Source organism: Melanerpes formicivorus, unplaced genomic scaffold (genome assembly GCF_026170545.1).
Source record: "Melanerpes formicivorus ecotype bairdi unplaced genomic scaffold, bMelFor1.0.p_v2 SCAF_32, whole genome shotgun sequence".
Taxonomy (NCBI): Eukaryota; Metazoa; Chordata; class Aves; order Piciformes; family Picidae; genus Melanerpes; species Melanerpes formicivorus.
The window spans coordinates 8,137,488-8,152,054 of NW_027142384.1; the positions used below are offsets into that span (position 1 = coordinate 8,137,488).

Consider the following 14,567-nt stretch of genomic DNA (forward strand, 5'->3'; position numbering starts at 1 on the left):
TTCCCAACCAGGCATTTCTATCATTTGCTCCTGGGATGATTTGTATAGCTGGACAAAACAGAAATAATCATTTGTTTTTAAGATGGAGCTGCTCAGGAGCACACACTTTTCTCGGAGGGACACTTCTAGGATTGTGCACCTGTTGCAGTGCAGTAAGACTTGAAGTGTCTCTGCTGCAGTGTAATAAAAGTGATGAAGCAATGAAGTGCATCAGGACCCCCACTTCAGGGTCCTAATGACCACAGCATAACCAAAAGAATGACCAAAATCACTCCCATGTAAATGGAGCAAAAGAAGATGGGATCCCCACAGTGGTAGAGTGGAGTGGATTTTGAAGAGAGGGAAAAAAAAATTAGTTTCTCATGCACTGACATGAGAAAAGACTGACAACAATTTGGTGTACTTGCATGACTATAGGTGAAAATAGGAGGTAGTAAGAGAAGGGGCTTTGGTTTATTTGTAAGATCAGTTCCAGCTAGAAGTAAAGATCTTCAGAACAGATAATGCACATTTTTTTCTCTAAGGTAAAGACATGGGTCTTATCTGGTGATGGTGGTTATTTCCTCAGTGATGAAACGAACTCTTGTGCAGGAGAGGCATCTGTAATCATAGGCACCTACCTGTAAAAGCACATTCACTGCAGGAGCTGCTTTTTCCAGTTCACACTAGAGTTATTAAAGCTGTCAGCAAGTTTTATATTTAAACCACTTGAGAATGAGCCTCTTAAATACATCTGCACTTGCTTTCCTGTGTTCAGTTTACAAATGTTCCTTGTACCTGCTAAAAATGCCATTTTATGGACCGAGTTGTACAGAGTTGCTCAGCACACTGTAAGACCAAATTAAACCATGTGTAACCCTTCTGAGCTTTTCATGCTAGATTCTAAACAGGAGATGAAACATAGCCTTTAAGCTCCCAGAACCAGCACTAAGCTTCTAAGGACTAAGAAGTGTCAATGGACATGCACGAACCAGGAACTACTGGAAATAATACCAGAGTAATGCAAGTGTTCGCAGAGTCAGGATTGTACCAAGGACCAGAACAAGCTTAAGTGGGTGATAGAGAGCAGGGTGGTGTTTAAGTAAGCAGACAATAGCAGAATTATGTGAATTAAGATAACAGTGTGATGATTTTAAGATTAGAGTAAAATTTACTCTTCCCCCTTTAGAGTAAAATTTAAACTACCCCAACCCCCCCCTTCAGCCATTGTGGATCCAGCTTTATGCAGTTGTAAGGTTACTTGGGTCGACTGGTGACAACATGAGAGTGTAACTCTGTTACAGGGTGCTCCAAATCCCCGTCCCCCGCCTCCATCAGCGGAGGTTTGATGGGGGAAGACAGCGGTGCAAATTTGCTTCCACTGGGTGAAATTGCCTTCGCCTCCCCCTGAGGGACAGGTTAAACGGCTCCATTCTTCCCGCCGGGAGCTGAAGCCCCTCACATGTACTCACCTGTGGGCGAAGCCCGCGCTGGGATTTGGCGCTGTGATTGGCTGGGTTCTTCGTGCCCTGTGTATACTGGCACTGGACACACCGGCTAAGAAAATCTTAGACAGACTGACGAGAAAGTGGTCTGCACTCTCATTTTGGCTCTACTTGCTCTGGATTCGTGGCGAAGTTGGCGAGATGAGCACTCGGACCTGGCTGCTCCCCGGACCGGCCTGCTCTGGGGTCCTGCTCCCTGCCTGCTCGCTGCTGGAGTGGGCCTGCCTGCCGTAGAGCTGCGGCTGCTGGCCGGGACAGGCCGGCAGTGCGGCCTCCCTTGCACGGCTCAGGCGGTGCCGCTCAGGCGGTGCTGCTGCTCGAGGCTTGCCTCGTGGCAGCTGTGTCTGAGGATTGATTTTGGCGGGTCCCTTTTCCTTTGGATTTGTGCCGCGTTACCCACACACTGGATTATCAACTTGCAGTTCTGGAGCCTGCCACCGAAGAGAGACCTAGGGACTGTCTCCAAATTCCTGCTCCGTCCTGGTGAGTACAGCCGGCATCCTCTTTGCCTTTCCCTAAGGTTCTGGCTTGCCTCCGTTTTATAAGTGGGGTGAAACTATTTTGTGGCTTAGCCTTTTCTATTTTCTGAATTCTCTAAATCGCACTAAAGTTGCCCATAAGCATCCTGGTAGAACTCGCAAACGAATAGAACCTGTAAATAAAATCTAACTAGTTTGTACATAATTTTGGGGCAGGGTTTTGGGGGAAAATAAAGATAACTATATTTTTATAATTCCCACCTCGTTAATTTAATCCCAGTCAAAGCAAACGCCACACAGAACATCAACTTTCTGTCTCATCCAAGTCACCTTTAGCCTCCATGCCTGAGCCAGAGGTGAGAGCATACACGGGTGGTTCAGGAATGAGTGTGGAAGTCTCTTTGGCTGCAGGCTGTAATTAGATCTTCTTAGGTAACCAACAAAACCACATGCTTGTTCTCTTTCCACCTCAAGACACCACCTTTTGTTGATTAAATACTTGTCTAAAACGTTTTTCAGGAATGTGTAAAATCCTGCTTGACTAATCTGATAGCCTTCTATAATGTCATAACTGAGTGGGCAGATGGAGGGAGACCAGTGGATGTAGTCTGCCTTGACTTTAGTAAGGCTTTTGACAGTGTCCCCCATAACACCCTTGTGAATAAGCTCAGGAAGTGTGGGATAGAAGAACAGACAGTGAGATGGATTAGGAACTGGTTACAAAATAGAGTCCAAAGAGTAGTGGTCAATGGTGCCAAGTCCAGATGGAGAGCTGTAACTAGTGGAGTCCCCCCAGGGATCACTGCTGGGTCCAGTCCTGTTCAACATCTTCATCAGAGACATTGATGAGGGAACAGAGTGTCTGCTCAGCAATTTACTGACAATACCAAACTGGGAAGCTGATGATATCCTGGGCTGCATTGAGGAATGTGTCCAGCTGATCAAGTGAGGTTTAGCCAGCAGATCGAGGGAGGTTTTCCTCCCCCTCTACTCTGCCCTGGTGAGACCTCACCTGGAATATTGTGTCCAGTTTTAGGCTCCCCAGTTCAAGAGGGATCTACTTGACAGAGTCCAATGGAGGGCTACCAGGATGATTGAGGGACTGAAGCATGTGCCCTCTGAGGAGGAACTGAGAGCCTTGGGGCTTTTTAGTCTGGAGAAGAGAAGACTGAGAGGGGATTTAGTAAATGTTTATAAATATCCAAGGGCTGGGGGTCAAGATGGATGGGACAGCCTCTGCTCACTTGCACCCTGTGATAGGACAAGGGACAGTCAGTATAAACTACAGCACAGGAGTTCCACCTCAACATGATGAGGATCTTCTTCACTGTGAGGGTCACAGAGCACTAGAACAGGCTCCCCAGAGAGGTTGTGGAGTTTCCTTCTCTGGAGACTTTCAAGACTCATCTGGATGCATTTGGGTGCAAGCTGTGCAGGTTTCTATGGTCCTGCTCTGGCAGGGGGATAGGACTCAGTGATCTCTGGTGGTCCCTTCCAACCCCTAACATCCTGTGATCCTGTGAGGAACTTTTCTTGATACTTAGAGCAGTCAGTGCAGGGAATTGAAGCAATTGCAGAATTCTGGCTCTGAATGCAGCACTCATAGATGCTCACACCATTTCTGATAACTCATAGATGGTCAGAACATTTCTGTATTTCTAGCCAAGACATGGCTCCCCACTGCATTTACTATTGGAGTCCTGGCTATGGGGAAGAGCTTGGTGTGTTTGGATTTCTTTGCTCTCTCTGAGAGCTCTCTGCATTACTGTAAATAAGAGGCTATCTCTGTAGATAAGCAGAACTACTGAATTTTTGCCATGACCTTATTCTCCAACCTTACAAAACAGCCTGTGTTTTTTGTATTTTGTGTTTATGTATATTCTTGAACTTTGTTAAGAATTCTATGTCTAGGGTAAGAAACTTCTGCTTTACTTGTGAAGCACGGTCAAGATGGCGACTATGAAACAACATTTGATTATTTTAATCTTACAAACAGGCTGGAGCAGGAATTTCTAAAATTGCATAACAAATCCATGAGCAGGAAATAAAGGAACCTGAGAAGAGGCTCAGCAAGGTGTTTTTTTCTTAGCCCTTCTCCAGAAGCAGCTTGGATAACTGACAGTTGGCCAGGCAGCAATGTGATGTTGGAATTCTCTGAAATGGTTGGCTGACCTCCAGGATAAAAAAACCCAACAAACCACTTGATGAAAATGTTGCCACTTTTATGGAAGCAGGTGTCATAGGTATGGTATGTTAAGATGCAGACACACAAAACACAAGGCACGACCCTAGTACATGAGCAGAACTACCCTGGCAGCACATACATCAGGACCAATATAGGAGGTATCAGACCTATTGCTTATAAGCTGCACAACTAACCAGCATGTGCTGTACAAGACTGTCCATGGACCTGCTACAGGTGACAACAGAGGATTGAGCTATCACAGATGTAGAGCCTGGTCTCACTGTGCATCCAATTAGTGGTCATCTACTTGCACTGTAGATGGGGAGGGTCTGCTGGGTAGACTAAAAGATGAAAGATAAATAACTGTTCTGTATGTCACTAACCATCATGAGTGAAGAAGCAGAGCCTGGTGTTTGAAAGAGAGAGGTAGCAAGGTTCCTGAAAAATGAGAAGGATAACTGCATGAAACTGCAATTACTCGGACTTGGAGATGCTCTGGGCACAAAAAGGTGTAATTGTTGTTGCAAATATATCACTGGGTGTGTCTTTCATGTGGGAAATTCATGCTGTTGAGAAGTTACGTGGTTTATTTTCATAGTTTTCATAGTTTCATAGTTTCATTCAGGGTTGGAAGGGACCACAAGGATCATCTAGTTCCAACCCCCCTGCCATGGGCAGGGACACCCCACACTAGATCAGGCTGGACAGAGCCTCATCCAGCCTGCTCTTAAACACCCCCAGGGACGGGGCCTCGACCACCTCCCTGGACAACCCATTCCAGGGTTTCACCACTCTCATGGTGAAGAACCTCCTCCTCACATCCAGCCTGAATCTCCCCACCTCCAGCTTCATTCCATTCCCCCTAGTCCTATCACTACCTGATATCCTGAGAAGTCCTTCCCCAGCCTTCCTGTAGGCCCCCTTCAGATACTGGAAGGCGACAATTAGGTCACCTCGGAGCCTTCTCTTCTGCAGACTGTACAGCCCCAACTCCTTCAGTCTGTCCTCATAGGAGAGGTGCTCCAGCCCTCCTAACAAAGTGTTGCAGTGCAGCTGGATATTTTCAAAACTGATCACAGCGAAGAACTCTGCAGATGTTTTCAATATGTTTTTAATAAATGTGAACCCCCCCACCCCCCAAAAACAGTTTAATGTCTGAACAACACCAAAAATATCATCAAATATACAGGTAATGCAGGCACTGGAATTCCACTAAGAAGTTTAAAATATTATGCAGCATGCCATGAAATTTCATCCTGATGACATATGGTATTTATATTGTGATCAAAGGGATGTTTATCAGTAGTTTCTCTCTTTCCCAGCAGGAAGATTGTAAAATAATTTGTCTGTTATTAATGCATAATTAGGCAATTAAAGCTATTATGTTTTTTGCAGTGTGATAGGACAGATTATTTAAGAGGGCACCACTTTGGGAGCAAACCTGTAGTGCCTGGGAAGTCTAGCCTGTAATTTAAAGTTCTTTGGGCTTGAGGAATACAGGCAACATTCAGCCTGTGGTAGAGCCAGTGGCCATATGACAGAGCTTTGTGGTTTTCTCTGCTTTTGAATATCCATTCTGTGGGCATTTCCTACTTGTGCCTTGCTGAAGACAGCAAAATGTTTTCACATACATGGTCCTGAGGCTTGTGGTATGAAGGTGGTGATACAGGAATAGGGTTAACAGAGAGCAGGCAGGCTATGGGTACTGAGAAAGTAAAAACAAGTAAAGAATAAGAAGAAGTGGGGTAGAGGAGAAGATCAGTGTCACAGTGGTATTTATTTTAAGAGTCTTCCATTTTTGTGCACTTATGCAGCATTGACCAGAAATGCAGCCCTTCTGCATCTGTAGTATCAATTTCCACATGCCATCCAAACAGTTCCTTCTCTTTATGGCAGACCCATCACGGATCCCAGGGGCCATTACTCTCCATGGTTTCCTCAGTGAGCAATTTGTTTCTACATAGGTGGAGTTCAGATTTACCCAGAAGATGATCAAATCTTCAACGTCAGGATGGAGCAATGGTGGAGCAAGAGGTGCACTAGCTCTGTAGCACATGACTTTGCTATGAGTGAGCTTTTCCAGCTGTTGAGCAACCTTACTTCCTGAGAAGGTTAATGGCCACATACAAATTTCCACATGACTTAACAACAAAAAATATTGCTTTCCAATTAAAGTGTTTTAAATATAAATCATCTGACATGTATAAATGGCAAGGCCAGGTGAAGTTTACGACTGACCATTATGTGTTGGAAATGTCAGTAAAAATGAGGACAGCCTGTAATTGCAGCCTCTGGAGAGGCAAGATGCCTGACCTGCAAAACTGGATGGAGATAATCCATGCAGCTGGCAAGCTCCATTTAGCAGGGTTTGTTGTTGGTTTGTTGTTGGTTGTAGAGCAAAGATTGTCTCTGTAGAATATGTGATAAAAAATTCTGAACATTCATTGTCTCAAGGTGCAGAGAAGTACTTCCCCTAGTACTTCTGTATATCTTCCCTGCCATCCATCTTCCCTGTTTCTTTTCAGAGTTTTCTGCATCTACTCTGATTTTTCCTTAGGAGATGCATTTGCTTCTTCATCTTTAAAAAACAGAAAAAGTAATCCTAGGCAAAATATTCTTTCGGGTGAGAGAACTGAATATTTTCTTCTGAAGTCTGAGCTTAATTTAGCAGCACTTTTTAGCTCTTCCTTCACCTCCTTGAGGATGCTGATCTTCATAATGATTCACCATGACTAGATGAGGGTATTATCTCTAATGGTGACTGCTGAATGTCCTGCTCTAGAGTATGAAAAGGGGTTGAATATGGGTTTTAGTACTGCTGTGTTGTATGTGAACAGTGATGGCTCCAATGAGATCTGTAGTTTTGACTCAGTAATATTCCTGTATAAAAAAGGAATATGTGTTTTTTCTTTTTTTTTTCTATTCCTACAAAGGCATGGGAACAACTTCTGCTTCTTAGGTGCTGCTGTATTTCTTTCCAGAGTCAGACTTTGTCTCCTGTTGTCTCTCAAGTGACCGATAGGATGTGTTCAGTCATTTACTTCAATACATGTAGTTATCTGCTATTTTATATCGAAAGTATTTCAGCTACTTTAGAATCCTAAAAACAACTGAGGTAGGCAGCAACCACACTGAGTCTGGCTCTTCATCTCCAGGGAGCCCCCAGAAGTTAAGCCTCACTGCCAGATTTGCAGCCCAGCCCTGTGAGGTCACGTTTGCGTCTCCCGAGCAGGCTTTGCTTGTGGGTCGCAGCCCCCTCTTGTGGAGTACTCCAGCATTACACGCCAGCCCTGCCGGAGCGTGTCTAAGTCGGGCTCCTGACTGAGTCATGCAACACACATGGACAAGGCTAGGCGAGAGGTGGTTAGAGTAGGGGAATGTACTTTATTTTCAGTCTAATCATCAATTTCTCTTTATGCCTATGTCTTTAGTTATTTAGTTTTAACTGCTTGATGCAGATTTAGAGAAAAAAGAAAAAGAAAAGATGGGTACTTGAGGCTCATCCTATGTTTTATGCATTTTTGGGGTGACAGATCTTTGAAGCTTTCTTGAGACTTCAGTTGCTATAAAAAGAGGGACTGTATAATGAAAAGAAGCAGCTGTGAAAATCACTAAACATGCATATCAGTGACAGTGCTGGAGCAAGAGGCATCAGTGTAGTAATCTTTGGATGTATAGATGAGCATAATGAAAAGTAAAATTATTTTGCTGTAATATATGATATTGCTGACAATGATACCAGAAAGGCCTGTGGAAATTTGTGCTCTCAAGGGCAAAAATGAACCTTAAGAAAGGGGGAAGTGAGCAAAAGAGCATCACACCTGATTTTTCAGATCAAAGAAAAAACATTTCATTAGGATATTAAAGAGACAATTTGTGTGGCATTTTTCAAATAAACGGCTTTAGAATTGACTGGATTATAGCAAAGAAACAACTTTGGGTATAAAAACCCCCCATGTGCCAGTGGATTCTTCAATCAAGTACCAGTGGCTCAAAAGCAGTGGCTTCAAACTGATCCAGAGTCATTCAAGTGAGGAATTGGGCCCAACTGTTTAATGCTGAGCATGATTAATGCCTGGCAGCGAGTTCTGCAGAGATGATAAAGCCATCTCTTTATGTCTATAAATTAGGTGTCACATTATATGGGTTTTTTTTAGCCATCCACAAGATATGCTTCTATTCAACACAAGTAACTGAGTTAAATACAGAGGTAACTGGTTGACACAAGAGGGTTTGTATTACATGTGACAGCTTAAATGACTGCGTCCCCTCCTAGAACTTAATTTTATAAGGTTGTATTCTCTCATGGTTTCAAATCCTGCTGTTTACCAGTGTGAGATGGAAGTAGAGTTAATGAAGGTAGGATTTCTCCTCACACTCCCTGTGAGCATCTATAATATGCCATGGGATACTAATTAGATGAAATATTAAGAAAAATCCCCAATATAAAACCTGAGTACCTGACTGTAGCAGAGACACCTGTAAATGTCAGCTTTGATGGTACAAGCAGAATAGCAGATGAGTGTTACGACATGCTGTTTGAAAAACCTAGCTGGCAACCTGAAAAATAAATTTCTTCTTGATAGCTGATACAATGAAATGAAGATGAGTGTGACTCCACCAGTGGAATGACAAGAAAAGGGAGGGATTTCATCCTCCATGAGCAAGTACTTGAGCTGAGCTTGCAAAGAGAACTTGCAAACATAAAGTAACTGCAAGAAGATGAGATAAACCAAGGCAAGTCTGAAGCAAATGCAGTAGAGGGGAAAAGAAGAACCTAGAAAAAAGGGGACCTCTTCCGTTTTATTGTCTCCAGCAGCTCTCTTTTACTAATGTCTGTTTTCCATCTGCTCTCTATTTCTACACTCTGGGCTTGGATGTGAGGAATCATAGAATATTTGGGTCTTTAAAAGTCATCTATCCCAACCCTCCTGCCATGAAGAGAGATGTGTTTCACTAAATCAGGTTGATCAAAGCACTATCCAACCTGACTTTGAACACTGCCAATTGTGGGGCATCCACAACTTCTCTGGACAACTCATTCAGTGTCTCACCAGCCTCATCATAAAATATTTCTTATGTTTACTCTAAATTTAATAACCTTTGATTTTAAACCTGTTACCTCTTGTCCTGTCACTACAGCCCTAGTAAAAAGTCTTTCTCCATCTTATAAGCTGCCTTGAAGTATAGAAAGGCTGCAATAAGGTCTTCCTGGAGCTCTCGCTTCTCCAGGCTAAGCAACTCTGATTTTCTTAGCCTTCCCTCACAGGAGAAATGTTCTATCCTTCTAATAATTTTTGTGGCCCTCCTCAGGACCTGCTTCAACAGGTCCATGTCGTTCTTGTCCTGAGGACTCCAGAGCAGGATGCTGAACTCCAGGTGAGGTCTTACAAGAGTGGAGTAGATGAGGAGAATCACCTCACTTGACCTGCTGGTCACACTTATTTTGATACAGCCCAGGATATGTTTGGCTTTCTGGGCTGTAAGTCCACATTGCCAGCCCATGTCTAGCTTTCTATCTGGCAATATCTCCAAGTTCTTCTTCACAGGGCTGCTCTCAATCCCTTTGTCCCCCAGTCTATACTGATATTTGGGCTTGACTCAACCTACGTGCAGGACTTTGCACTTGGCATTGTGCTTTAAGGGCCCATCCTTCAAGCCTGTCTAAGTCAAGAAGATACTCAGACAGGCTAGAGAATTGTTGTAGGTCCCTTCCAACTGAAATATCTGAAATGGTCTTTTCTTCTCTTAGAATATTTTTTTACTCACACCACCTCCAGTCTTCTTGGCTGGTGGCTGGGATGCTTCAGGGGTGAGCAAGCTGTACAACAGCTGAAATACTTCTGCTAGAAGTGGATATCAGTGACATGAGCCTCATCCTCCACTATTTGCCAAAGGACCAAACCCAAGAATCAACAGGGACTGAGAGAAGGGCTCTGACAGGAGAGCCAGCAGTGACATGACTAGACAAGCAGGGATCACAAAACTTTCCCCTCTAGAAAGTGAACTGCCTAAGCAGTTCATCCTATGCAGAGTGCATGCTGTGCTGCTGACTGAGCTTTCCCTATGGTCTTGGTTGTTCCTCAGTCTTGCCAGGCCTTGATAAGCTCATTTATTCACGGCCTGAACACAGACCATGTTCTGGCATTTGAGGAGTCCTGGTCTGTAATTACCTAATGGGCTGTAGCAATGCAAATATTCTTGGGAGATCAGGTCTGAGAAAACAGTGCTGGGACTTTACTGAGAGAATAACAAAGACAAAACATGGTCATTAGAGTCAAGTCAAGTGAGGTCTGTCCATTAACTTCCCCTGTGTGGGACATCAGCAGGCATTCTTGTTATTTGGAACCAGAGCAAAATAAAATGTCCCAGGGAAGTCCTCATTTCACATTTGAAACCATGCAAGAATTGTCTGAACTAGTGGGAAGTTCTGCTGTGAAAGAAATCATTAGCTAAGGTCAGAATGTTTTTGGCCACATTCATGCTACTGTACTTTGAAGGAAAAGAGTTAGCTACATGAATAGGGGTATTTCTCGGCTCCTGTACATCCAGTTCTCAAGTGCAGGTAGTGGACTAAATATTTAAAGAGAAATTAATTCCATTCACAGAGCCAATCTCATCCACAGATTTCAGTTTCTCTGGCTCGTGTTTTCAGTGTGTTTTTCCTCACAGATCAGACTGAATATTTTTTCTTGAGTTTGTCTTGTGCAATGACATTTCTTGGCTGAAGTTTCCTCTGGCAGCAGCAGCAGAACCGTACTTACTGCTTAAACACAATGTGATGTCAGATTAAAATTGATGGCAGATTCAGCCCACCCCACATATGTGCCTCACCCTGCCGTGGGATAAGTAAACGGCAAACGAAGCAGATTTGGGACCACCACAGTTTTCAGGCTACTGGGATAAGGCAAGTTGTGTTTAGGGTTAGCTAGGTTTCAGATTTTAGATGTAAAACACTGTGGCATTAGCTCTGCCTTAAAGGTTTGGCAGACAGCCAGAGACAGAACAATTGCAGCCAACCAGATTTAATCTGTCAGAGACCTAGAGGCGAATCTATAGGTGCAAGAAAATCCAGTTTTAATCTGATTTCTTGTCAGCTGTGAAAATTTCCTACCAGTCCCTTTTTCTGCAGTAAATGATGTTCCGTGCTAACAACTTTGCACAACTGGCAATTTTCCATCTGTAAATAACCCATCCATGTGTACATACAGAAGTACATATCTGCCTTGAGAAAAAAGATTTCTCAGTATCTCAACAGTGTCAAGTACTCATAAATGTCAAGGACTCAGATACTTGTTTTCCTAAAATTTCCTTTTGCATTTCCAATTAGCTCTGTAGAGGTTCCCATTATGCCATCTTGCCTTTGCTGTAGCAGTACCAAGCATGGATGAGATTTCAAGTTCTTCACAGATTTTCTGCTGATTCTCATTTATTCCTTCCCACACCTTTTCAGTTTCTTTGCTTGTCCGCTGTGTACAGATTTTCCTGCTTTGAAGATCCGTTTGGGCAATTGTCCTTTCAGTCTTGTGTTATTGTGTATAATCACACACACTGTTCATCAGTGTTTTGAGAAAAACCAGAAATGTAATTTGATGTTTTAGTTTACTTTGTGGCCACCACAGAGCAAAATGTTAACTCTTCAAAGCGTTTCAAGGGCTATCAGAGTCTTGCGTTTGAGATGTTATTGACTAGTGTTGCCCTTTTTGCTCAAGGGGATCATCAAATTGCAAGGCCTTACAAGGATTTTTTTTCTTCTAGTTGACTAACAATTGCTGATACAAATTAGAAATGTCTGTAGTATGATCTTATTTGCATAAAATGTACATACATCCTGTTTCTGGGTCGGCACAAACAGCAAACATTGGTAGGAAGTTTCATCACCCTTATAAGTGAGTGTATCTGACTCTGGGGCCTCGACCCAGAAAAGACCATCTTTCAGCTTCTTCTCAAGATCACACTCATAAGCCTTTTATCTGTCTTTCTGCTGTTAATAGCTTACAGGCCATACTTCATTCTCTTTGGGTATTTTTACCTGCTAAAACCTTCCTGAACACTGAGTACTGTGTCCAGTTCTGGGCCCTTCAGTTTAAGAAGGACATCGAAACACTTGAACGTGTCCAGAGAAGGGCAACAAGGCTGGGGAGAGGCCTTGAACACAAGCCCTATGAGGAGAGGCTGAGGGAGCTGGGATTGTTTAGCCTGGAGAAGAGGAGGCTCAGGGGTGACCTCATTGCCCTCTACAACTACCTGAAAGGTGGTTGTAGCCGGGAGGGGGTTGGTCTCTTCTCCCAGGCAACCAGCACCAGAACAAGGGGACACAGTCTCAAGCTGCACCAGGGGAGGTTTAGACTCGAGGTGAGGAGAAAGTTCTTCACCGAGCGAGTCATTAGTCATTGGAATGTGCTGCCCAGGGAGGTGGTGGAGTCACCATCCCTGGAGGCGTTCAAGAGGAGATTGGACATGGCACTTGGAGCCATGGTCTAGTCATGGGGTCTGTGTTTATAGGTTGGACTCGATGATCCTCGAGGTCTCTTCCAACCTTAGTTATACTGTGATACTGTGATACTGTGATCTCTTCCTTAGCTCTGGCTGGGCACATTACTGTTCAATTGCAAACAGATCCGGACTGAGGGGGCTATTCAAACTGATCTTCTTAAGGAGGTTGTCTGGAACTTCTGATGCTTTAAATTCAAAGCATCATGGAGAAGACAGTACCTGGGATTAACTTAGTAGTTTTATTTAAAAAAAAAAAAAAAAATTCAGGATCTTTCCTTTGCACCCATATTAACTTTTGACAAAGCTTGTGTTGGAGAGGTCGTGTTACAAAAATAACTGTAAGTTTTGGTGCACGTTTCAGTATGGTCAGAAAATTAAGTCTATGGCTCTTACATAAATCCAAAAGCCACCACATGAAAGACAACCTATAATCAGACTTTTACATGCATTTCTGACTTGCAGTCCTTTTAATCCTTCACTGCAAAATTAAAGCAAGTGTTGCAGCACTTCATGAGACAGTAGGATGGCTGGAAGAACCCCATAACTGAATGCATCAGCCTTGAATAATGAAAGACACACTGTCAGTAAGGCTGTGCTGGCATGGATACTTTAAAAGAAAAAGCAAACAATGGACAGAAAGATAAGAAACAAATTTAAGGAGAAATTAGGCATTCTCAGTGTCTCACATAAGTTAGTCAATTTCACAATCTGTTAAATTTGGAGCTTTCAAAAACTAGTAGATGATACACAGGAAAAAAATAAATAAAATCCAAGTTGTGCCATCAAAATCTTTGTCAGTTTTTACTCCAGCTGTCAGTTTAGCCCAGTCTCAGCTGCAAAACTGGCAACATTCTCAGTGTGGAAATAGCAGAAGCCAAAACCCAATTTCAAAAGCTGCTGGAAGATGTTGACTGTCTTTTTTGCATCATAACAAGCAAGTGAGTCAGCCTTTTCATGCTGTAACCCGAAAAATGAGGCAACCCAAAAATTGTCTGAAGGTGGCTGAGCCCTGCTGCACGAGGTCAGCTCCCACAAGAACTTACTTTGCCATTGATTCTCATCCTTAACACAAGTCAGATAAAAAACAGTGGGCAGAGCTATAACAAGGCTGAATGTAACAAGGTGGTGGCCCTTCCCAGGACTGGGAATAAACTAATACTCCCTGGCTTTAATGTGTGTGATGGAAGATGGTGTAAGCATGTCAGAAGGCATGTAGGTGAGCAGGAGGTGTTTTGCTTCGTTTCCTGGTGATGTTTGTGCATGTGGTGCTGCTGGGCATCACATGCCAGGTCTCAGGAACACGCTGGTACAGCTTGACTGCTCTCTCTACACATTTGTATTGTGAATCTCTCTTCTCATTCCTGGAGACCTGAGGCAGGTATCTCCTGTGAGGCACTTCCACAGTGGTCCTTCAGTGAGTGATCCAGAGGTTTTGGGTATGCTGACTATCCAATTAAATCATTAGATAAGGCTCAGCTGCTACTTACTACATTCATGGCTATCCTGAATCACTGTCTGTGGTTTATTTTAGCAAAAACTGGAAGATTTTCACTTCTGATCAGAATTAAAGCACTCATAAGGTTTCAACCTTTTAACTCATTTACTTTTAACACTACCTGGCCAAACAGAACAGCTTGATGACTTCAGAAAGCACTTTTCCCTGGATAAAAATCCAAATGATCACTCAAGTATGCCTTTTATACCTAATTGTACCTAATTCCTTTGTTAAACCACTTCCTCTTTTGTGTTTTGTTAACACTGCAGTGTCCCCTGCAGGCCCTGAGGAATGTAGTTTAGGATTTGGCCCAGTCTACCTCCAGAGGTCCTTCCAAACTAAATTATCACATGACTGGTTCTTACCTGCTGAAAAAATCACTCACTTGCATTTCTATCACTTTTACTTCAGCAGTTGTCATCTCGCCA

At 43.3% G+C, this 14,567-nt stretch overlaps 1 long non-coding RNA gene across 1 annotated transcript in view; it reads left to right on the forward strand.

Annotated features, from left to right (window-relative positions):
* The first annotated feature begins 1,858 nt into the window (after positions 1 to 1,858).
* LOC137449748 (uncharacterized) overlaps positions 1,859 to 14,567 on the forward strand; it is a 28,943-nt gene continuing 16,234 nt past the window's right edge. The window contains exon 1 of the long non-coding RNA XR_010989481.1: positions 1,859 to 1,967. This is a non-coding gene — a long non-coding RNA (uncharacterized lncRNA). The remainder of the gene's footprint in view (positions 1,968 to 14,567) is intronic.